Source organism: Antechinus flavipes, chromosome 3, assembly GCF_016432865.1.
Source record: "Antechinus flavipes isolate AdamAnt ecotype Samford, QLD, Australia chromosome 3, AdamAnt_v2, whole genome shotgun sequence".
Taxonomy (NCBI): Eukaryota; Metazoa; Chordata; class Mammalia; order Dasyuromorphia; family Dasyuridae; genus Antechinus; species Antechinus flavipes.
This window is the reverse complement of record NC_067400.1, coordinates 531,356,230-531,379,504: the sequence shown is the minus strand read 5'-3', so window position 1 is coordinate 531,379,504 and position 23,275 is coordinate 531,356,230. Positions and strand designations below refer to the sequence as shown.

General features: G+C 35.7%; 1 protein-coding gene across 14 annotated transcripts in view; it reads left to right on the top strand.

Annotated features, from left to right (window-relative positions):
- The window catches only part of DLG2 (discs large MAGUK scaffold protein 2), a 2,591,935-nt gene that overhangs the window by 2,247,897 nt on the left and 320,763 nt on the right, over positions 1–23,275 (top strand). The window lies entirely within an intron of this gene.

The following is a 23,275-nucleotide window of genomic DNA, read 5'->3' as shown; positions in this document are numbered from 1 at the left end:
AATTGTATTTCATTTCATTTGATTGTTGTAACAAGATTTTCTTGGGAGGTCAGGGAGACTGGCATTATAAGTAGTTTATTATTGTCCTCATTTTATAAATAAGGAAACATACACTGAGGGATTGAAATGATTTGTCCACAAACACACGAATGATGTCAGAGATAGCATTTGAACTCAAGCCTCTTGTGGTAACCAAAGTGCTGTTTCCATTCTGATCCTGAATCCCCAGTGGAAACAAATCAGATTGAAAAGGGAGTTTAAAGACTGGTTAATTGTACATGGATCTGCCCAGGTCCCTGCCCCTAAGGAGTTTGTAGCTAATTGGAGAGATGAGAGTGACAAGCATGGAAACATTTGAAAAACAAGACAAGGAAGTACATCGGCAAGTAGCAAATCACGTAATACAGGCTTTACAGGCTCCAGGACTTGAGGAGAAGGGAAAGAGAGAAGAAAGGAGTGGAGTGTTGCAGAAATAGCCCCTGGATATTGGGGTCAGCAGCCCTGGCTTTGAATCCTGGCTCAGATGCTCCTTCCATGATCATGGGTAAGCCCCAACACCTCTTTGGACCACAGTGTCCACATTCATGAAATAAGAACCTTGAACTACAGGGCTTCTAAAGTCCCTGCTAGCACTGAAATTCTCTGTTTCTGCGAGTTTCATAAGGAGAAATGTTAGGAGTTTGGGAGTTTGGAAATTTTAGAGAAGCCTCTTTTTACTTTAAACTGCCTCTTGAAAGACATCTAAGCAAGGAGGAGCCCATAGAACATTTCAAAGTGGAAAAATATTCTGAACAAAGGTGGGCAGGTTAATTAAACCAAAACTTGGGGAATATCTGATATCTGGAAAAGATTTCAGAGTTCACAGAATTATCTGATCAGAGATACAGAGGGCAAGGGACCTTAGCAGCTTTTATTTGGTTTGTATTTTTCTTGAAACTTTTAAAAAATTGTGAAATTAATCCTCTGTAAACACAAACATTTCAAGTGACAAAGAAAAACAGAGAAGAAAATTATTATAAGAAATTTTGAGTTTCTATTATATAATTTTAAAAAAGGAAATGTGTGTATTGGGGGTGGGGGGAGAGAGAAAGAGGAGAGAGAGAGAGAGAGAGAGAGAGAGAGAGAGAGAGAATTAGAATACGATTAGAGTATGAGTATGAGTGTTGGGGGTGGCTAACAGAAAAAAAAGTGGGTGTTTTCCAATAGCAAGTATGTATTGGAGCCAGCTTGGACCAGCTAACTGCTAAATTTTGGGGGTGAGCATCTACTCCTGGGAAATCACACCAGGGCTTGATTTGTTGTTTTATTGATTGTCTAGACTTAAGAAAGTGTAAACTTAAAAATGCATTATGTCTTTTTTTAGATCATTTAGTTAAATTATTAAAACATTTACCAGTACCCCGCTCCACTTCCCACTAACCTCCCTGCTCTTCCATCTCAAGTAGAAGCCCATCTTTGTAATAAACAAGTATAATCAAGCAAAACAAATGAACACATTGGCCAAATCTAAGGATGAAAGTCTGCTTCTCCACCTCTACTCTATTACTTCTCAAGAAAGAGTTGGGAGGTTCCTTCCACCCTCAGCCTTTTAAAGTTATTATTGGATGGAAAATGCCATTTGCATTCAGAGAGAACTTTGGAAACTGAATGTGGATTGAAGCATAATCTTTTCACCATTTTTTCTCTTGTGGCTTTTTTCCCTTTTTGGTCCGATTTTTCTTGCACAACATGACAAATATACAAATTTGTTTAGAAGTCTTGCACATATATAACCTATATCAGATTGCTTGCTGTCTTGGGGAGGAGGGGAGGTAAGGAAGAGAGTGAAAACAAATTTGGAGTACAAAATCTTACCAAAATGAATGTTGAAAATTATCTTTACATGTATTTGAAAAAAATAAAATACTATCGAGGAAAACAAGGGAAAAAATAAAGTTATTTTTGTTCAGATTGCTGTTCTGTTTACAATTCTGAGGTTTTTAAAAGTTGTTTTCCCTCCCATTATTATTATAATTGTCTCATTAATTGTTCTTCTCATTTCATTATATATCAGCTCACAGAAGTTTGTTTTCTTTTCCCCATATTCTCAGACATTGAGTGGTTTTTCCTCATGTTTCTATAAAATTCCATTACATTTATCCACCGTGTTTTGTTCAACATTTACATTGATAGGCACCTGTTTGTTTCCAGTTCTTTACTACAACTAAATGTAGTACTATAAATATCCCTGTGATTGAGAGTTTTTTATGCTGTTCTTGACCTTCTTGAGGTACATGCCAAATTGCAATATTCTTGAGTCAAAAACTATGTGACTTTTTGCAATCCTTCAATTTAGAGATAAGGAAACCAAGACTTAGGAAGACTAAGTTAACTTGGGTCACACAGTTGAAAAACAAGTTTTGTTGTTAAATGTTACATTTTTAGCCACATTTGACTTTCCACAACCCCTTTGGGATTTTCTTGGCATAGAGACTGAGATGGTTTGCCATTTTTTTCTCCAGCTAATTTTGCAGATTAGGAACTGAGGCAGACAGGATTAAGTGATTTGCCCAGGATCACACAGCCAATAAATGTCTAATTTGAACTCACAGATGAGCATCAAAAGTCATCCTTAAGCCCAGAGTTTCATTAGACTCCAGAACCAATTTCTGCCCTAGTGTCTTCCCAAGCAGAACATTGAAAAGATAATTTGGAGCAACTTACACCTTCACCTCTTAAAACCACTAGGTTTGCTGGAACCACATCTCAAATGCTACCTCCGTCATGAGTCCTTTTTTGACTCTTCCCATTATCAAATTATTTTGTATGCACTATTAATTTATTTCCAATTCAATCTGACTTAATCCAACCAACACTTATTAAGCCAGGCACTGTGCTAAGTAATGGGGGTACAACTAATAAAAAGAAAGACTCCTTGACTTCAAAGAGTTTACAATCTAATGGGGAGAGAACATACAAAAGGAGGCAGGGGAAGCAGGAGATCAGGAGATACTCAGTGCAAGAGCATTTTGTTCCATGGCATTGAATCTAGACAAAGAAGCAAATGCAGAGTTGAATAAGACAAAGTCCAATTTCTGCCCTTGATAAAGGAAGGCATTGGGAGGAGCTTAGTCTTCCCCTTATCTGTTTACATATTGTTACTTTCTCTATTCCATTCCCCAACCAAATAAAATCTACAATAGAGAGTTGAGAAATTATTGACATTTTGAGATTTGTAATTAAGAAGATTAAGTTCTTTCCTAAAGAATGGATAATCAAAATTTTTATTGAGTCCAGCCTGGGACTTTTGAAAGAAAAAACATTCATCTTGTCATATCTGTCAACTTTTCAAAATCTAGTTGAGCTCTATGAGTATGGCTCAGGAGTGCAAAGACCCCAAGGGGAAATTCCCTTGGAAAGACTCAACCCCTTCTAGACCTACGGCCTTTTCTCGTGTGTGGAATACAGATACTACATTATAATATCCAGAGTCAAATTTGAAGCTTATAGACAATCTAGACCCATGGAATTATTCTATTAGAATAATTAACAGGACCAGAGAATAGAGACCAAGCTAGCCAGACCCCAGAATACCCTAAAGAAAAAAACAGAGAGGGGCAGAAGTACATTGTTACAATTGCATTGAGGAATATGAGAATTCTTACAGAGATGATTCAAAAGGAAGTAATGGTTACAGTCCTGGTTTCCTCTCACTTTTGTTCCCATAGAAGAATGTATATTCCTCTTTCAAAATTCCCAAATATGACTCAGGCCTTCTTTTTCAAGAACATTATAGTCCAAATCTCTCTCAGGACCAAGAGGGAATGCTTGACCCTATGAACTATGAATCTTTAATGACCAATCAATTCCAAAACTCTATGTCAAATGTAAGCTCTTTGAGGGTAGGGGCTGGGTTTTCGGATATGTGTTCTCAAGAACTAGCATAGGACTTTGCTATATGATTCATCTTTTGAAATGAGTTCAATGTAAGTAAGTTGTTATGCTCCCCACAGGGTACACAGGTAGCTTGACAAGTTGAAAATGCACTATAGTAAGATATTTAACCAACAATTTATTTTTATCCCTTGCTTGCTATAAAATTTCCATGAGGGGTACTGGATTTCATACTGTAGAAATTTAAAACTCAGCAATCAGCATTCTCTCCCACTATATAGTTCAGAACACTGGGACACAAGAAGGTTAAGTGATTTGACCCAGAGCTCAGGGTGATTCACTGTGTGTACAAGTACAAGGCTCTTCTCAGGCCTCAGTTTTAATGACTCCTCTCTATTCCCAGCACTTTGTTCTTTTTTCCCCCTAGGACCATGCTATAGATTTATTGATTATGTGGCATTCTGGGGGGTAGAAATGTGTGTGGAAAGGAGTAATTATCACTTAACTTTCATGAAGCTTTGGCTTAATGTTCATTCTGCCAGAAAACTCACATTTCTGTAGTGCTTTTGAATTTTACAAAGTCCTTTCTGCAAAATAATCCTGCAAAGAAGAAAGTAGATTCTTGGAATGGATGAAAGGAGCATTTATTAGGTACCTACTGTATGTCAAGGAATAGTTCTAGGCGATGGGGAACACAAATAGAAGAATGAAGTGTATACTAGAAGGGGAGACAATACACATTGTTTGGTAGGTCCTCGGTATTGCTGTTCTGTCATTTCAGTTATGTCCTACTCTTTCTGAGCCCATTTGTGGATTCTGTTTGTTTGTTTTATTTTTTGAAATTGTTGTTTTATTATTTTTTGGCAAAGATACTGGAGTGTTTTGTCATTTCCCTCTCTAGTTCATTTTAGATATTTAGATATTTGAGGACACTGAAGCAAACTTGCCTAAGGTTACACAGCTAGTAATTGTCTAAGTAACAGTCAAGAGAAAGATGACTTTTCCTGATTCCAAGCCCAATTGGAATTTCACATCTATTTCACTACTCAATTAATAGCAGCTAATTAAATTTTCAAAATAGTAGAATAAACATTTTCACTCTGAAATTTATTGTGCTAGCAACAGAAAAGAGTGCTCAGAGAGTAAATGAATGAAAAAAATTTAAACATCAAGGTAGGCTACCTAAGATGAAAATTCAAAAATAAGATAGGGCCTATAAAATGTTGTATTCAAATAGTAGAAGAGTCGTTTGCTCAGAGAAGAGCTGTTTTGCTTTCTTTCCAAAATCCTAGGAGTTAAGAGTAGAGTATTTGGAGATAACAAGCAGCTATTAGAGTTTAATGAATAATAGCAGAACAGGGGAAAAAATGGTGCTTGGGGTAGAATTAGCTAGATGAGATGGCTAAAGTGGAATGTGAATCATGGTGAAAGAGCTTGATCTAATGGACCATGGGGTGATCTCACCAGAGGAGCAGGAAGTCCAGATTTAACTCCCCCCCACCCCAATCCCCTAGATATATTCTCTGTTCTGGAAGGGCAATGGTAGAGTGAGTAACCAGATTTAGTCTGCAGAATCCTTTAGTAGGAGGTTCAGAGAAGGAGATGGAACTCATCTCCTGTAAAAAAAAAAAAAAAAAAATCTAGTCCCCTTCTCTTTCTTCCCTGTTTAAAATTTCCTTCTTTTTATATATAGGACTTTGAATTCTTCTTTTCTTCTCTAATTCCCCAGTTTGCTTCTCTTTCTTTTTTTTTCTTTTCCCTTCTCTTCTTTCACCCCACTTCCCTTGTATAAACTCCTTAAAAATGATGGTTTTGATTTTTGTTTTTGTGTTCCCAGCCCCTAGCACGATAACTAACATGTAGTAAGTACTTAGTAGTGGTAATAGTAATAGTAATGGCAGTGATAGTAGTAGTAACAACAGCAGCAGCAGTAGTGGTAGTAGTAATAATTAATAATAATAGCTAGGACTTATAGAGTACTTACTTTGTGCCAGATACTATGCTAAATGCTTTATAACTATTATCTAATTTGATCCTCTAAACAGCTTGCAAAGTAGGTGTTATTATTGTTCCTATTTTACAAATAAAGAAATTGAAGCTGTTTCCCTCTGTTTGAGGTCAAGTGACTTGCCCAGGATGACTCAAGTAATAAGTGCCAGAGGCAGGATTTGAACTCAGGTTTTCCTTACTTCAGGCCGTGGCCTATTTACTTTACCACCTAGCTGCCCCAAATTAACAAATCTTAACAAATTCACAACACTGGAATAACCTGCTTTTTATGTAGCTCCTAATTGATATTTATTTTGTTTTATTTTCCTATATGTTAGTAGTCCTCAAGTTCAAAATATTTCCCTCCCTTTCAGGACACAAACAGCCATCTTTATCTTTGTATACCATTAAGCAGTTTCTCTTTTGTACACCATTAATCCATTTCATTTCCTCCATATTTATTTTGGTACCATATAAAGATGAAAGGTTTAGCAAGATGTCCTTTGAAAAAACATCCATGTTTCTGGGTAAGTCTTTTCAGGCTTGTTCATTGTCAGTTACCTTGAAAAATACCATATGCCTTGGTCAAAAAATGATGAAGTCAGATCCTGGGGCATAAAGCCAGAAATCAAGAACAGAATTATAGACAAGGATATTTACCACAGAGGCTAAAGATGGTACTAAGACATACTTTTCTAGAGTTTGTTCTGCAGATCAAATAGGTTTATGGCCTAGTCTAGACTATAAACTGCACTTAAAACATAAACAAATAAATATATCTGCATCTGAAATGTTTTTGTCGCTTCAGCTTTAAATCTGTGATAAAACCTTGTATAACCAAAATGGACAGGAAATGATCAATCCTTCTAAAGCACAGTTCTACTCTTAGTTCTAAAATGGCTTCTTATTATTTGTAAGATAAAAACCAAACTCCTTAGTTTGAAAATCCTTCATAAGTTAGACCTAACCTATGATAACTAATTACTTAGATAAGAAATGGTCTTTCTTGCAAGGAGTTTTCAATCTAGTAGGAGAAAAAGATTCAAAGGATGAGGTGAAGGACTATAATCTCACTGATATAAGGAATATTTAGTGAAGAAACTTACTCCATTGATGCAGATCAGCAATTTCATTGTAATTTACAGTTTTAGAGTTCCTTTGAACAGACCAGACCAGACCAGAAGTTAGTTAAGTAATTTTCTTGTGATCTCTCAGATAGTAGGTTTTTAAGACAAGTTTTAAACCAGAATAATCCTGACTCCGAAACTGGCTCTTATGATACATAATGCTATGTAATCAGAGAAATGTAAAACCAGGTACTTAGAGAGATCTGGAGGGAAAAGATAGTTAACAACTAAAGTAATCAAGAGGGGCTTTCTGACTGAATGGAAGAAAGGAGGGACAAGAATTTATAAAATTATAGAGTTAGAAAAAAACCTGTGTATAAATAAAAATGGACCAAGCATGGTACTTAGTTTTAAGTCATAAGATGTAGCATTGGAAGGTAACTTGAAGATTGTTTATTCCAACACTGATTTTATATAGGAAAAAAACTGAATCACTAAGAGAAGCTATTTGTCCAAGATCTCCTAGCTAGTAGTTAGCAAGTGACAAAACCAAGATTCCAATCCATGTCCTCTAATAATCAATTCTCTTTTTGATGACACTCACTCTTACCTGGACAGATTTTACTGTAGTACCTGATATTCACCTACAACCCATGCTTTTCCCACAAGGGCAGGAACAGGAAGCTGGGTTCTTATTTCTATTATTCACCAAGCAAGTATCAAATGGAATTGTTTTAGGTGCCTTTGGAAGGAAGCAAGGAACATGCAGGGGGCCCTCACAGCTTGAAAAAATACCTGTGGGTGGTACCTGCAACTGGAGGACAGCTAATGAGTCATTTGACGTCAAACCCAAGACGGACGTCATTCAGTGGGCCAGGAAAGGTCTTATTTTATAGTTGATGATGTGGAAGGGGACAAATGAGGGGGAAAATATGATACTCAAAAGTAATTATTTTAAGTAATCATTCAACAATGCAGAGCCCCTAATTACCATATTTTTCTCCCTGGCCTGCAATGTCCAGCTATTGTAATTTCTTTTTATTGTCATTTTTTTTAATTTGGTGAATTGTCTATGTTCTTCCTCTGGGAAGTCCATATTTTAATTTCTTATCTGTAGCCTAGCAGCAGCAGCTGTGCAGTGCAGAGTGCAGTGGGAGGTATAGATAGATACACTCCTTCATTTGGCTTGACTTGTTCCTATCCCAAAGGGGCCACAAGTTGCTGGCCTGGGAAAGTTACACCAACAGAGGCCGGTAAGGCTCTCTACCAGGGTAGCATAGTTAAAAACCAAAGGAGTTTTCTTATCTCATTTAAGGTAGGAGGGCTATGGCAAGCCCAGGTGTCTTAGAAGGACAAGAATAGTCTGGTAGCAATCTAGAATGCAGGGACTATCACCAAAGGGAAGAGGTGGGAGTCGGGGCTTAACCTTATTAGAAAATAATATTAACAATAGTAGCTTATATTTATATAGTGCTATAACTTATCAACCCTGTGAGGTAAATCCATCATTATCCCCATTTTACAGATAAGGAAACAGAGGCTAAAAGAAATTAAGTGATTTACCAGTGTTACATGACTTTTTTGTTGTTGTTGTTGTTTTTGTTTTTGCTGAGGCAATTGGGGTTAAGTGACTTGCCCAGGGTCACACAGCTAGGAAGTCTTAAGTGTCTGAGGTCAGATTTGAACTCAGATCCTCCTGACTTCAGGGCCGGTGCTCTATCCACTGCGCCATCTAGCTACCCATGTTACATGACTTTTAAGTGTCTAAGGATTTCAATTCAGATCTTCCTAACTCCAGCTCCAACACTTTTTCTATCATACCCACTCCAAGGTGAGGTGCCTGGGATCAATTGAGTATAATGGGAATAATGATCTATTTAGAGTCAAAGATTATAGATATTAACTATACTCATGATTAGTTACATGACCATAGGAAAATATTTTTTTTTCCTCTACGGCTTCAGTTTTTATACCTATAAAATAGAGAGAGATGAATGAAATAATTTCTAACATCCTTACTTACTCTTAATTTGTAATTTTACACATTGTACTTCTTTTTATTTATTTATTTTTCTTTTTTTATTAAACCTTTTTCTCTTGGGACAAAATCCTTTACCTGCAGGCAAGGAAAAGAAATAATTACAGGGTACCCTGACAAAGCAGAATTTTTAAGAGGGGCAAATGAAACAAACCATTCCTTAAAGCTAGGAATTTAAGCTATAGTACATGGGAAGAAGAGCAAGGCAAAATAAGATTGGAAAGGTAGATTGGAAACTCATTTTGGAAGCCCTCAAATGCCAGGTAAGGGAGTTCATATCTTATCTAATAAGCAAAGAGTGTTACTAAAGATTTTGAGCAAGAGAATGGTCTTGCTCTGTGAGGAAGATTATTGTAATGATAATATGATAGGAACAAGTACTCACCAATCCAAGGAATCCATTCCCTGGCTTTAAGGAATTGAGATCCAGGTATACTTGCTAAAGGTCACAAATGTGAAAAGACTCCCATTCAGAAGCTCTTCCTACTATCCATTTTGTTTCTCAGCTTTTCTGGAATACTCCTCTACACCCAGTTTCACATTTTTCTCTCCTTCTGTTACTTTCCTCATCAATTGGCTTTGTGAGAATGCTGGCTTATAATAGTTGTACTGCAAAGTCAGGTAATTTAATGGATTACAAAGTGTGTGAGACTTGGAGGTGAGGAAGGGGCAACAAAAAGCAAGATTGACTGATATTTGCTCCATCTTTCTGTAATCTGAAGATTTTTCAAGCTTACCAATTATGCATTCATTCCATACATTGATAAAACAATTGATTGGAGCAGATTTCATAACAAAACACCAATTATGCCTTCATTCAATACACTGATAAAACAATTGATTGGAGCAGATTTCATAACAAAACACCAATTATGCCTTCATTCAATACATTGATAAAACAATTGATTGGAACAGATTTCATAACTCTCCATTTTTGGATCTACATCCTTATCCATTTTAAAGATGTCTAATCTTATTATCATCCAGCCTTTCTTTCCATCTTATCCATAGTGATATCAAGAGATGATTTGTTGTATTCTTTGATGGAAATCAGTTACTTTGCTATCTTTCCTTATTGCTTTTGAGACATGAGATCATAGATTTAGAGTTGAAGAAACCTTTGAGGTTAACAAGTCCTACCCATTCATTTTGCAAATGATAAAACTAAGTTACAAAGAAGTTTTAAGTAACTTGCTTAGGATCACACTGCTAGAATGTCTGAAGTAGAATTTGAGAGTGCAGATCTTTCTAATTACAAATCTAAAGCTCTGTCTCCTGGACCATTTTGCCCACTGTATTTTGATTTAGTGGTTCTCAAACCTTTTTTTTTTTTCTTTTCCTTTTTCTTTTCTTTCTCTCTTTTTTTTTGGGGGGGGGGAGCTCAAAGCACGGTAATCTAGACTGTGAAGAATTGTGGCATTTGTTGTCTTGTTCAGTCATCTCAGTAATGTCCAACTCTTCATAATCCCATTTGGGGTTTTCTAGCAAAGACACTGGAGTAATTTGCTATTTCCTTCTCCAACTCATTTTATAGATGAGGAAACTGCAGCACAGGGGTTAAGTTATTTGCTCATGGTCACACAGCTATTATTTAAAGGCAAATTTGAACTTGGCTGTTTCTCTCCAGGACTAGAACTTTATCATTGCATCATTTAGGTGCCCTTGAACATTGAAGTCGACAACAAAGAAGAATTCTCAGAAAGTTGAGCTTTCAGACCCATTACACGGGCCTTATGATTCATTCTCTCTAGCCTCTTCTTTCCCATAGATTCTTCCCCCCCCCTTTTTTTTAACTTCCCCAGCTTTGCTTGAAAGGTAGTATTTTAAACCTTTGTAGAGTGAGCTGACTTTGTGATCTCCCCATTGCCAAGCCAAGAAGAGCAGGCAGCATACTGCACCTGAGGACTGGGGAAGTGTCAAGGGGTCAGGAGGAATTAGGTAGCATGCCCTTTGAGAACCACTACTTCTACTCCTTGATCAGAATATTCACACCAGTTACATGGCCCTCAGTTAAGTTTGCAAGGCTCTTTAAGCAATTCGATGAAATGAGAGGGGAATCATTCAAGTCCTGCTATTATCACTCAGTTTCTGTGTAACTTTTAACTTTCCTAGGTGTTAGGTATTTTTGACTAAAAATAAAGGAACTTGCTTAGATGATCTCTGTAGGATCCTAAAATCTAATTCTAAAATCAGAGAATGTTTGCCAAGCATTTAGGGCAGTGTCTAGCATATAAGGTGCTAGGTAAGTGCTTTTCTCCTTCTTCTTGTTCCCCTTCCCTAAAATCTTAATTAGTTTTCTCTCATCTCTAACAAGGGGATTACAATACCTGCACTACCTCATAGGTAGTGGAAAGAATATTGACTTTGGTGCCAGACAGCCTGGATGCCAAATCTCTGCCCTATTATTTACAATTCATGTGATACTGGGCAAGGAACCAACCTCCTCTGAGTCTCAATTTGCTTATTTCTTTAATGAAGTTTAACTAGATAACTTCTAAGGTCTTTCCTGCTTCTGAATGCTAGAACATTTATAGCACGGTTTTGTTGTGAGGAAAGGGTTTTATAAATGGTAAAATACTGTATAAATATGAGTTATTCTTATTTATCCCATTTCTTTCTGAGAAGCTATGCATTCAAATCCTGCCTCTGACACCCAAAATAGCTGTATAATCCTGAACAAATGTCCTAACCTTTCAGCAGTCTAGGCAACTTAGTAAAATTGTAGTTTCTAGGGATGGGGCTGATTTGCAGCCAATAAGATCAGAAGTTTCAGACCTATCCAAGACTTTCATGCAGGAGTTTAAATGCTGAAAAAGAGACCTAAGTGCTTAGTTTTCAAATTAGTCTCTTTCACCCAAGAGAACCATAACCCCTGCCCATTGGTGCATCTTGATAGTGAAGGAGGGAGGATTTAGGGGAGGAGGAGGGATCCTCAAGGAATTAATTTAGAGAAACAGGATCATCTACCGGGGCTAAAGTTGTCCCAGAAACTTAAAGCAGTTATATAAATGTCAATGTCTCTGTCAAAGACAAAACCTGCAGCTGCTCAAAAAGCTAAATTAAAACCATCCTTTGCAGCTCAGCCACAGAACATCTTCAGCAATGTAAAGAATCTTAGCAACCAACAACAGGGTGGTTGGTGATAGCAACAAGGGGAGAGAGACAGCGTGCCCCTCTTCCAGCCCACAGGATTCCTAACTCTTCCCAGTGGGCAGGACAGCTGGAGTACATAGTCAGGTTGTGCTGAACTTCACAGTACTGTTTGTTACTTGACTGGCAAACAGTTTTATTTATTTATTCGTTTATTTGCAGCCTTAGGGCATGATCACCTTTGCTGTTCATGGGACAATTTCTTTTGTCTCACACAGAATGAAGTCAGTTAATGAAGAACAACATGGTCAAGAAAATGGCTTCTGAGGACAGATCTGGGGGCAGAGGATAAAAATGACAAAAGGGCAGATTTAGGTCTCTGTGAGGTTTTTTTCTTGTCGTTCAATCATCTCCAGTTGTGTCTAACTCTTTGTAAACCTATTTGGGGATTTCTTGGCAAATATATTGGAGTGGTTTGCCGTTTCCTTCTCCTACTCATTTTATAGATGAGGTAAATGGTGTTAAGTGATTTGTCCAGGGCCACACAGCTAGGAAATGGTTGAAGCCAGATTTGAACAAACAAAAATGAGTCTTTTTGATAAGCCCAGTTCTCTATTGACAGTACCACCTACCTGCCTCCATTTGAGGAAAAACTCAGTAATTAGAGAAAATAAAAAATCAAATGTGCCACCTTCTGAAGTAGTAAATTCTTTACTACTGGACATATTACTTGAGCCTCAGTTTATTCATCAGTAAGACTAAGTGGCTGGACTCCATGACCTCTGAAGATGAGATGTTAATGAAATAGATGTTGAACAAGGTCATGTTAGTTTTTTTATATTTTTCACATCATTTTTGACTAATTTTGATGTGGAAGAGACCCTTTTGTTAGAAGAGACACTTTAAAATTGAAATTTGCTCTCCTGATTGAGAGCTTTTTTTAGTATCAACAAAATATGAGTATAATAATGTCTCCTATTCTATTCTTCCCTTATCTATAAATCTGACAAGCTATTCTATGTTCTCTTAATTTGTTTAATATACACCCTTTATGTGTATTCACATAGCCATTTTGATCTTATTTTGGTATAAAGTGTGAGATGTAATCCTATACCTAATTCCTGTCATGCTGATTTCCAGTTGCCCTAGCACTTTTTTTGTCAAATAATGAGGTTTTGTTCCAAAAGCTGGGATCTTTGGTTTTATCATACTAGATTACTATGCTCACTTGCTGTAATGTAATTTGTACCTAACCTATTCCACTATTTTACCACTCTATTTCTTAGGCAGTACCAGACTATTTTGCTAATGACCACTTTATCATAAGTTTGAGATCTAGAATAGCTAGGCTACCTTTCACATTTTTTTTCATTGATTCTTTTGATATCTTTGACTTTCTTCAAGATGAATTTTGTTACTTTTTTCCAGTTCTATAAAATAATTTTTGATAGTTTGATATGGCACTGAATAAATAGATTAATTTAGGTATAATTGTCATTTTTATTATAACTCAGTCTACCTATGAGCAATTAAGATTTTTCCAATTGTTTATAACTGTGTCTACATAGTTCCTGGGTTTGTCTTAGCAGTTAGACTCTCAAGTAATTTATATTGCCTACAATTTTTTAAATATTATCTCTCTTTCTAGCCCTTACTCCTGAACTTTCTTGATAATATAAAGAAATGCTAGTGGTTTATGTGAGTTTACTTTGTATCCTATAACTTTGCTAAAGCTGTTAATAATTTCAAGAAGTTTTTTAGTTTGTTCTTTAGGTTTTCCTAAATATAACATCATATCATTTGCAAAGAGAAATAGCATTGTTTCCTGATTGCCTTTTCTAATTCCCTTAATTTTTTTATTCTCTTATTGCTATAGCTAATTTTTTAGTACAGTATTCAATAATAATTCTTGTTTCACCCATGATTATATTGCAAAGGCTTCCAAGTTCTTCACATTACAGATAATGCTTGCTAATAGTTTTAGATAAATAATATCTATCATTTTAAGATAAGTTCCATTTATTCCTATGCTCTCTGGTGTTTTTCATAGGAATGGGTGCTATATTTTATGAAAGGCACTTTTTTGCATCTGTTGAGATAATTGTTGTTTCTGTTGATTTTGTTATGGATATGGTCAATTATGCAGATAGTTTCCCTAATATTGAATTAGCCCTGCATTTTTAGAATAAATCCTAGTTGGTCATGGTGTATAATTCTTGTGATATATTGCTGTAATTTCTTTGCTCATATTTTATTTAAAATTTTTGCATCAATATTCATTAAGAACATTGGTCTATAATTTTCTTTTTCTATTTTGGATCTTCCTGGTTTGTATGTTTTTGGCAGGACTTCTTTGCCTATTTTTCTAAATAGTTTGGGATTAATTGTTCTTTCAATGTTTGGTAAAATTCACTTGTGAATCCATCTGGTACTGGGGATTTTTTCTTAGAAAGTTCATTGATGACTTATGAAATTTCTTTTCTTAAGATTGGATTGTTATACCTTCTGAATCCAATTCTCCCTATGCAACAAGAAAACTGTTCGGTTCTGCAAACATATATTGTATCTAGGATATACTGCAACATATCCAACATATAAAGGACTGCTTGCCATCTAGGGGAGGGGGTGGAGGGAGGGAGGGGGGAAAAAATCAGAAAAGAAACGAGTACAAGGAATAATGTTGTCATTATAAAGTAATCATTAAATAAAAAAAAAAGATTGGATTGTTTAAGTATTTTATTTCTTCTTGTTAATCTAGGGAATTTATACTTTTGTAGATATACATCCATTTCAGTTAGATTGTCAAATTTATTGATATATAATTCTCATCAATGATGGTGAATTCACCCTGTTTCATTTTTGATACTAGTAATTTAGTTTTAGTCTTTCCTTTTTAAAAATCTAATTAATAATTGGCTTATCTATTTTATTGATTCTTTATAGAAAACCAACTTCTAATTTTATTTATTACTTCAGTGGTTCTCTTTAATTTTACTAATCTCTTTTTTGATTTTTTTTTTTAGGATTTACAATTTAGTGTTTAATTAGGGATCTTTAATTTGCTCTTTTTCTGGTTTTTTCCCCACTAGCATGCTCAATTCATTGAATTGTTTTTTTCTCTCTTTTATTGATATAAGCAATTAGAGATAAAAAAAAATTTCCCCTAAGTACCACTTTGGTTTTATTCCATAAATTATGTTATATTATTGGTGTCATTTTCTTTAATCAAATAATTGATTTTTCAATGATTTGTTGACCCACTTATTTTTTAGGATTAGATTATTTAAATTCCAATTTATTTTAAATCTCCTTTTCCATTTAACCATTCTATTTCTTAGAAAGTTATTTCCTTTGATAAATTTTTTCATATTTTTTCCCACATTATTGACTCTTTTTTCATGATTCTCTTGCATTCATCTCATTTATTTCCCCATATATTTTTTTACTTCTCAGATTTTCTTTTAAATCCTTTCTATGCTCTTCCAGGAATTCTTTTTGGGCCTGAGACCAAAATACATTTTTCTTTGAGACATTTTCACTCTTTTTTCTTCTAAATTTAAATCTTGTTCCTACTTATTACCATAATAACTTTCTCTAGTCAAGTTCTTTATTTGTTGTTTTTTTCATCATTTTTCTGCCTTTTTTGTGACTTGGTATTTTATGTGAGAGTTGAGCTCTTATTCTAAGCTGTTTCACTTTTTGTGCTGGGGCTCCGGGTCTTACTGCTGGCTTTTACTGCCCTTCAGGGCTTAGTTGCTTGCTTTCTCTGAAGGATAGTTGTTTCTTCTGGAATGTATTTGGAGGTGGGGTCTCCCCAGTGGCCTCCTCTGGGATGGGATTTAGCTGTCAGCCTGCTCCAGGTGTGGGGCCCTGATGATGGGTTGCTATGGAAACAAGGTCTCTATGGTAGTAAGCCCCAGGGACAGAGTCTTGCTGTCGGTCCACCCTGGAGGCAGGACTTCACTACTGGTCAGCAATGAGGTCAAGGACTGGCTGATACCTTGTTCCAGGGATGGATCACTGGGATGGAACCTTGCTGTGCTGTATAGACTGTTCACTTTTCTAAGGAGCTACTGGTTTGCAGGAGAGTGGGGTCTTGCTAGTGGATTTCCCCAGGCTTGGAAACTTGCTGCAGGTCCTTGCTATTGCTGTTGCTGCTACCTCCCACCTCAATGAGACAGACTTTTCTTGTCTGGTAAACTGCTTCCTTGATCCTAGATCAATACTGAGGAAGTTTTCTAGTTTTTAGGAAGGGAATTTGAGAGGGCTTTAGAGGATTCCTTTCTCATTCCACTCTTGGCACTAGAAGTCTCTACTGAAGTTTCTTAATGAAGTTTTGTAGAATTTTTTTTTTTTGCAAACTTTCTCTTTTTTATCTTGCTGCTTAATTTTTAATTATATTCATTATAGTCTTTTCTAAAATACTTATCATGATTATTAAGTAAGAGGTGATCAAATATTCCATAAAATAATGTTTCTGGTTATCTTTGGCATATTTAAAAAACCAACCCCTAATCAATAAGCATTTATTATGTGCTATTGTGTGCCATGCATGATGAAAACTCTTCCATGTCTTTAATTTATTTCTGTAGAGGAAACCTGAAACACCCTCTCATTTAACTGTAGCTCTCCTTCTTTCTTATATCCATTTATATTGAGAATGTCAAAATTAATAGGATTCAATTTGTCAAGTGGCATGTCAACTTATTAGTCCTAAGACAGGGACCTCATATTAAGACTACTAACAATTAAGATCATCTAAAAAAACTAATTCTTAGCTTTCTGCCCCCTTCTTTTCACCCTTTGTCTCTTTCTACATTTCTGTCAGTATTACTGGAAAAATGGAAGGGGACCATTTGGGATTAAAGGCTATTTTGTGTTTTCTTTGTTTCATAGGTTGCCATGGCCAAAGAATTCATGATTAAATGGTTTTCCTTTTGCTGATGAATCTCTCTGTACTTTGTTTGGTGTCTGGAAAGCAGATTTAGGCCAATGCTGGGATTGTTCTCAAAGACTTTGTACCTTTGTAAAACTTGATGGAGCCTGCTTCAGTCTAGCCTTTGGGAATTCAGGGTCACCTCAAGCCACCATGAGGCAGTACAATAGAACTTTGTGGAAATTGAAATATATACTATACTGTGGAAAAGACATGGAGATTACAAATTCCAGAAAGCCTCAGTTAACAATAGTTTTTACTTTACTCCAAAAAACAATAATTAACCATGAATTATCTTCATCTTTAAAATTATAGAATTAACCACATGAACTCCAAGGCAGCTTTAAAATTGTACAATTTTAGCAATGTGTTCCTTTGCTAGTGTGCTTGTGTGTTGTATTCTTTTGTATTACTAATTCATTGTTTAGACATCTGGTGAGAGAATTAAAAACTTAAAAAAAAAAAAAACTATTCATACTTTTGGCCATGTTGTTAAAAGGAGGTATACCTCTCATATATGTGTATGTATACATTTGCATATGCACATATAAGATTTAAATGAATTATCCTTTTTTTACCTTTGTTTTGTTCTAAGTATAGTGTGCTCTACAGAATTCTATTTTTTTCTGTAAGTGGTAAAATGCAAATTAATCTTTTTTTTCATGATTGCCTGTTATATTAGAACAGTATGTACCAGTATATGTAAAAATAATTTTGAACCCACACTCCATGTGTATGTGTATGTATATGTATACACACAATACATTTATACCTACATTTACAAATAGTATACATGCATTCTGTACCATTTTATTTAATTATAAAACTTGCACAAAAATAGCATGAGATCAAGATGAAATGATATGAGATCCTAGAACCAATAGGGAACCACTGGAAATTATTATTGTTTGTTCTTCCTTTTCTGAAAGGACCAATGACAGTAAGATGATGATGTCTTGATTTGCAAGTGAATTGGATTTTAGTGAGTGCAAAGTCATCCGCCTTGCTCTCTCCTTCAGAGTCATCAGAGATCATTGACAAGACATAGGTCAGGATGGCTGATGATGGCCCAATGCAGTGGGAAACCTTGACTTTTTTTTTAACCTAAACTATTTCCCAGGTCTCAGTTTGTCTGAAACAATACTCATTCAGTAATTAAAGTCTAGGTAAAAATCGAAGCAAAAGATGGCCTAGTTTGCCTTCACAAAAGTATCAGTCTGGGAGGAGAAGACTCTCAGAGTTTCTAATCAAACAGAAACAATTGTTATTTAAACTCATTCAGAAGTTTTTTTGAGTAGAGAAGTGACATAGTGAGACTTGTCTCTCAAAATCACTTTGGCAGTTGTTCAGAAAATGGATTGGAAAGGGGAATAACTTGAAGCACAGAGGTCAGTTAGGGAGATTGAGGGGCAACATGTGAAGCAGGGAATAAAGATGGTATTTGTATGAATAGAGAAAAGAGTATAGATAGATGCAAGGGATATTGGGAAGATAAAAAAACAGATGGGAACTAATTGGATAGGTGAAGGGAGGGCGAGTGAGAAATTGAGGATGACATCACAGATGGAAACCTGGATGATTAGAAGGAAAATAATATTTAGCACAGCCTGATTGATTGTTGTCTTAAGTCTATAAAAGTAAAATTTGGAAAATGAGAAGCTATAGAGGAAAAGGTAATGTAATAAAATCTGTGATGTTCATCACCAACCATCCATACTTTCTATTTCTATGCAAATGACTCTGCCCCACCCAAAATAAAAAGAATGAGGTTTTATTCAGTGGTCACCTTCCTTCAGTACAGGCCCTACTTTTGATGAGCCCCTGATAAAGCTTCAAAGTGATTTGGGAAGCAGAAGCTGAGTATGATGAGAACTGAGAGATTTTTTTCAGTTATCTATGCAATCCAGTGCATGGGTAGCATTTAGATTATAACTGTCCTGAGATACCTAATTCTGAGCTCAGAATTAGGGAAGTTTAGGAGCTTTTAAAGTGGAGGGCATCAGGGAATAAATAAGACCACCATGCAAGTGATTGATCACCTTCCAATTTGGCATCAGACTGTAATATCGTAGAATGCTAAGGTTCACCATCACTATTTATAGACCACTCTATTAGGAAGTCACTCATCTGCTGAATACTGGGAAGGAGGTGAGGTTTGAGAGATAGGAATAAGAACTAAATTTAATGAAGCAAATTTATTTAAGCAGGGATAGTTTTTACCCCAATATGTTAGATATAGTTTGGAAGCTATCTCTTAATACAAAAGTGAGTTCTATAATTGGATTGCAATGTTTATTTGATTATTGTGGAATAGAATCAGAATTTGCCTTTTTTGACAATCTGTGGAAATTTTTAGTAAATTGTGCTCCATTCTTTAACATTCTGGTTGCTAAATTTTCCAATTCAAGATGTGTTGCTAATCACTCAGTAGCAGTGAACTTTTGCTTTTTTCTCTGATACTCCAGCAGATCTTTAATCTTCTTAGTATTGTCACCCCCTCCTGTGATGGAGATTACAACTCATTCTTGCTTGCCTGTCCTGTGGGACACATGTCTATTTCTTCCAGTAATTCTGTCACAGAGTCCACCCAGAGTGCTAAGAGCCTTCCTAAGCTCCCTTTATACTGCAAGGGTATCAGTAAAGCTTGGAACTATTCATCGATTTACCTTCTTCTCTCTCTCTCTCTCTCTCTCTCTCTCTCTCTCTCACTTCTCTCCCTTCTCTCCCCCCTTCTCTCTCCCCATCTCTCCTCTCTCTTTCCCTCCCTTTTCTCCTCCTCCTTCTCTGTATGTGTGTGTGATTGGGCTGTTTTCTTTTTTACCTATATTCAAACAATACTTTGATCACATTAAAAATTCATGAAGGAGCTATAGGAAATAAAGTATTTAAACTATTGAAAGTACTGATACATAATGCCTCAAGAACCCAGTAAACATAGAATTCTTTCATTTAAGTTGACCATAAGCTAATAAATAAAACCACTTTTGCTGTCACAGTCACTTAAAGAAAGTAATCTCAAATCAAATATGTGACCTCAAAAAATATCAGGGATTTTCCTCCAAGGAATTTTTTTTAATTAGGGATTTAAATGGCCCATTTTTTCTGATTCTGTATTACAATTTTTATGCCTCTTCTTATGTGCAAGTTTTTTAAAAATTAATAATAGCTTTTAATTTTTAAAATACATGCAAAGATAGTTTTCAACATTCACCTTTGCAAAAGCTATGTTCTAAGTTTTTTTTTCCTCTCTTCCCCCAACCTTTCCCCAGACAGCAAGTAATGCAATATGGAATTAAACATGTGTAATTCTACTATACATTCTTCTCTAGAATTATCATGCTACACAAGAAAAATCAGATCAAAAAGGAGGAAAAAATGAGAAAGAAAGAAAAAAGCAAGGAAACAACAAAAATGGTACAAATACTATGTTGTAATCCACTTTCAGTCTGTATTTTTTTTTTTTGATGGAGATGGCTCTCTCCATCTATGTGCAAGTTCTAATATGTAATGTGTTTTTTTTAATGTATCTTATTTTGTTAGAGAATAAAAATAATCGTTATAACTGTGATGTTTATGGATAAGAAGGGATTTTGTATCTTCAGTTGTGTCCGATCCTGATCTCATGTGGAGTTTTCTTGGCAAAAATAATGGAATGATTTTCCATTTCCTTCTCCAGTTCTTTTTACAATGAGGATGAGGAAACTGAAACCAACAAAATTATGTGATTTGTCTAGAGTCACACAGCTAGTAAATGTCTAAGGCTGGATTTGAAGTCAGGAAGATGAGTCCTAAATCAAGAACAATTCCATAGAATCAGAAAAGGGATAGATGTCAATTAGCCAATCAACAAATATTCAGGACCATTTATACTACTTATCTTATTTATACATGATTGTTTGCAACTTGACTCCCCCATTAAACTGTGAGTTCCTTGAGATTGTGCTACTCTATGTTCCTAGGGTGTAGCACAGTACCTGGTTTATAGTAAATACTCAATAAATTCTTATTGTTGTTATTATAATCTCAAAGAATAAAGATTAACCCAAGGGCAGCCCTGAGGGATGTGTATGCTACAAACAGATTGTAACAGATTTTCTGACCAGGACAAAATGTGGGAAAGAGGCAATGTCATAGGGTCATAGGTTTGGAGCTGTAAGAAAATTTGGGTTTATAGTGGGATACTGAGCCACAGAAAGGCTGAGTTATTTGCCCAAAGTAATAAGTGGCAAAGCAGGACCAGATCTTCTGATTCCTCATTCAGAATTCTTTCCTCTTTACTTTAGTAACATAAAATATGAACTGAGTTGATTGTGAAGAAATAGTAGTAGAATAATGGGAAAGGGGGGAAATTGTACTAAGAAATCACACAATCATCTACTCTATTAATTTAACTATTTTTTGTTATTGTTGACTCATTTCTGTTATGTCCAACTCTTTGTGATCCCATCTGGGGTTTTTCTTGGCAAAGATATTGGAGCCATTTGCCATTTCCTTTTCCTGCTCATTTCACAGATAAGGAAACTGAGGCAAGTAGGGTTAAATGCCTTGGCAAGGGTCACGCAACTTATAAGGTCTGAGGTCAGATTTGAAGTCAGGTCTTCCTGGTGCCGAGCCCAGCACTTTATCCACTCTGCCACCTAAGCATTCCTAATTTTATTCTTGATTAATGGACAAATTGTCTATTAACCAACAAATCAATTACTATACTATTTTGGAGGAACTGATTATGATGAAAAAAATAATAAACTAACAACAGCCAGCACTGTGCTAAGCACTTTATAAATATTATCGCATTCAATCCTCACAACAATCCTGTGAGGTAGATACTATTTTTATCCTCCTTTCACACTTGAGAAAATAGAGATTAAATGATTTATCCAGAGTCACACAACTTGGTAAGTATCTAAAACTGCATTTGGACTCAGGGCTCCCTGATTGTAGACCACTTCATTGCCTATTAGATCAACAAGCACTTATTAGGCGCCTACTGTTGGTCACTACTGTAATACAAAGACAAAAACTCCTCTCAAGGAGTTAACAATTTAATGGGAAAACAGCAAGAAAACAACAATGTACATACAGGTTATTTACAGGATAAACTGAAGATAATCCACTGGGGAGAGGAACTAGCTTTAAGAAAGAATCAAGAAAGGGTTCCTGTAAGTAAGATTTTTATCTGTGATTTGAAGATGGCCAAGGAAGCCAGGAGTTGGGGATAAAGAGGAAGAGCATACCAGGAATGGGAGACAACCAGTGAAAATGTTTACAATCTGGAGGTGGAGTATCTCGTGGGAAGAACATGTGTTTCTGTGTTCCAGAATTCGGAACAAGGAATAAGATGCAAAGAAATTGGAAAGATTGGAGGGAACCAGGTTATAGAGTATTAAAAGCCAAATAGAACATTTAATATATAATCTTTGAGGGCACATGGAATCACTGGAGATTATTGAATGGGGAGGAGAGTGATTTGGTCAGACTTGAACTTGGGAAAATCATTTTACCAGCTAAATAAAGTGGATTGGAGTGGAGAGACGTGAGGAAGAGGCTCCAACCAGAAGGCAATTTGCAATAGTTTAGGCAGAAGATGATGATTGCTTTAACATTCTTGCTGTAAATGAAACCAGAAGGCATAATGAAATTGTAGCTAAATAAAATAAATAGAACAAAAGCTCATGAAAGGGAATCATGTGTAAGTCTGAAAAAGTAGGTTGGAGCCAGATTGTCAAAAGGGTTTAAATGTCAAATGGAAGAATTTAGATTCAGCTCCAAGGAAATAGGGAGCCATTGGGCTCTATATCTGGCCAGCTAAGAATTTCTAAAGGATTAAAATGAGATAGTCTTTGAAGTATCCTTGATATGAAATTAAGGAGTTCCTAGATGGAGTCATTGCAGATTTTAGAACTGAAGAAAGAGCAGATGTTTGCACACCAAAGAACTTATTTTGGTAGCGGTAAAGAAAAGGGGCTATGGGAGATAGTGGAGGTGGAAAAACACATAAGGAGTTCTTATAGTTGCTCAAGTTTAAGTAACTCTACTAGAGCTGTTCCTGGGTGATGACTGTGATATATAAGAGAAGATTAATGCAAAAGATGTTGGAAGAAACTGGGCTTAAGTAATAGGATTTTAGAGATGAGAGAGGAGTTAATGGAATCATAATATTGATTTAGAACTCAAGGATTCTCATTTTACGGTTAAAGAAACTGAGATCAAAAAGGCCATTTAACTTTGTCAAGGATTCAAGAGGTAGTGAGAAGCAGATTCAGAATTATAGCTTTTCTAACC